The sequence below is a fragment of the Elephantulus edwardii genome, unplaced genomic scaffold (genome assembly GCF_000299155.1).
Source record: "Elephantulus edwardii isolate Elephantulus edwardi_28Jun2011 unplaced genomic scaffold, EleEdw1.0 scaffold00124, whole genome shotgun sequence".
Classification (NCBI taxonomy): Eukaryota; Metazoa; Chordata; class Mammalia; order Macroscelidea; family Macroscelididae; genus Elephantulus; species Elephantulus edwardii.
The window spans coordinates 270,198-273,053 of NW_006399874.1; positions in this window are offsets into that span (position 1 = coordinate 270,198).

Sequence of the window (2,856 nt, forward strand, 5' to 3'; positions counted from 1 at the left end):
TAATAAAATATAATTATAGAAAATAAAAAAATAAAACAAACAAACAAACAAAAAACAATTTGAATTAAGACTGTTTTCAGGATTTGTTGAAATGTAAGAGATGGATCTTCACGACAAGTTTTTAGGAGGAAATGGTATCTGCAGAGTGGGCCTCTTTTGCAAAAAAAAAATAAAATAAAATAAATGGAGAAGATGGAATTGGCGCGCACACACAACCGGATGCCTTGGCAACCTGCCCTTCCCCCTTGTTCTTCCCAAAGCAACTGACACCACATGATGACAAATAGGTAGAACAAGAAGAAGGTGACCCTGACGGATCTGGCTGGCTGCCTCCTATTCGGCTGCCTTTGTGTGCAGCAGGACGCAGAATGCAAAGGTCAAGGAGCCCCTAACGCAATGTGGACGCGTGACCGACTTTTGTGACACTGACTTGATGAATCTCCTTCAGTGCCTGATTCTTGCCACCAACCCCCACCCGGATTCTTTTTTTCTTTGCAGAGCTTACTCTCATTTTAGGATTGTCACTGGGAATGTCAGCTGCAGAGGGCAAAGGAGCCAGGCTAATAAGCTCTCCAATTCCACTTCTTGCAGACGACTTCATTTTTGAAGGAGAGGGTTATTTTTAGAATTTCTTCTTGTTTTTCCCTCTATCCGCAATGATCAACTCTTAAAGGCTCCCGGAAGTTTAACCCATTATTTTCTCTCCAAACTAAACGATTGCTGTTCTGAAGCAAGTTTGCTTGCTCTTTTAGCCCAGAGAGGAACCAGAATTTTTCCTCCTTCTCCTCCCCAGAGGTAATAACCGTGTGCTGCAATCCCAAAGGCGCATGGCTCAAATCCATTAGCTGCTTCTGCTCTGGGGAAGGAAAATAATAATCTCCTTCCTTGTGATTTACTGCCTCTGAAAACCTGCTGGAGGGTCAGCTGTGGGTGGCTTCAACTCGATGACACACAACAACAACACCTCCCCCGATTAGAATTACACTCTTTCTCCTTCCCCACCTCCAAATGGAATAAATCTTATCCACTGATTCTTCAGGACTGAAGTCTGTTTTGATAGCCACCATGCTTGTGATCCAGTGTGGTACTGATGGCTAATGCACTTGGCTGGTAACCAAAAGGTTAGAGGTTTGAGCCCACCCACATTTGCCTTGCAAGAAAAGTCCGATCTACTTTCTATTGAAAAAAAAAAAATCAGCCACTGAAAGCCATACGGAACAGAAATATGCAAGGTTGACTATGAATTGGGGTCAACTCGGTAACAGCTCATTTGGATTTTCTGTATTTGTCTTAGTGAGATAAGCTTTAAATAATATTTAATGTCTTCTTTAGCTTTTCTGATAATTATAAAGACTGACATAATTGAATGATCAAATAGCATTAATTACTTTCTTAATATATAGAAACTAAACCCCTATAACCACCAAACTCAAACCCACTGTTATAACCGTACCCAATCTCGCTGCAATCAAGTCAATTCTAGTATGTAGACATCCTTCACCAAGTTTTCAAAACTTTAAATATTTATGACAAACTGCCTTAAGTACTGAGTGATGGTGGGTTAAAACCAACAATTCCTTTTAATGCATCAAGACTGAGCCGAAAGGAATAAGGGAAGCACAGAACTCAGCAACTGTGGAAGTGTATTTAAAGCTTTCATGGTCTTTCATTGAAGAGACATGTGATGCCACTTGCAAATCAACTTTAGGAACTGAACTTCATCCTGTGGTTACACAAATTATCCTTTGTTCTCATAGTCTAGTAGGTAAGGAATTACTCTGCCAACTCAATGCTTTGTTTGAATACACCAGCTGCTCCACAAAAGAAATATTGGCAATCTCTTCCTGAGGTGATTTACAGAGTCCAAAAATTTGCTGGAGGGCCACATAACAATAAATAACAAGAGCAATCTTTTTTATTTTATTTTATTATATTTTGTGTGTGCACCATCAAATCAGGTCTGACTGGTACAGGAGGAGATTGCCCCTCCTTCTCCAGCAGAGCATCTGGTGGGTTTGAACTATGTGCCTCTGGGATTGCAGTGCACCTTCTTGCCACTAGGCCACCAGAGCTCCCCAAGAGCAATCTTTTAAAAAAGGTCAAAGGAGATGGAAGGAGGTGGGAGGAAAAATGTGCAACAATGAATGAATGAAAAAATCCAACCTTTCTGAAACTTTTGTTTAAATTACAATTTTTAAAAAAGTCAAACAGAAAATAAATGTACATTTAAAAAAATTTTATACTGGTTTATTTGCAAAGCTTGTATACATTGTTTTTCACACCAGATCTTTCCCATTTCCTTCACCCTGACCCATCAAATTGCGCAACCCTATGACTGACAGCCCCTCCCTGCCCAACCTCACTCCTCTGCTTTACCGCCACTTGGATACTCATACTCATTCTACAATAATGGTATTTTATAGTATTTGCTCTTATGGGATTGAGTTTGTTCCTTTTACAAAATCATTGCTCTTGTGTGCTGCATAGTATTCCACCGTGTGAAAGTACAGTAATTTCTCAATCCTTTCGATTATGATTTGATATTTGAGCTGTTTCCATGATGGTGAATAATGTTGCTATGAACATTGCTGTACAAGTCTACTTTTATGAGTTTAAAATCATAGTTTATCACCAGATGCTCTGCCGGGGAAGGAGGGACAATCTCCTCCTGTACCAGTCAGATCTGATTTGATGGTACACTCACACACGCACACACAAATAATAAAATAATAAAAAAAGAATAAAGTATGGTTGTCATAGTGAAACAGATCTTGTCTAAAAAAAAAAAAGAACATAGTGTGTTGTTAGGTACATGACTATTAAGATGACTATGCTTTTTTTTTCCTTTTTGGGAAA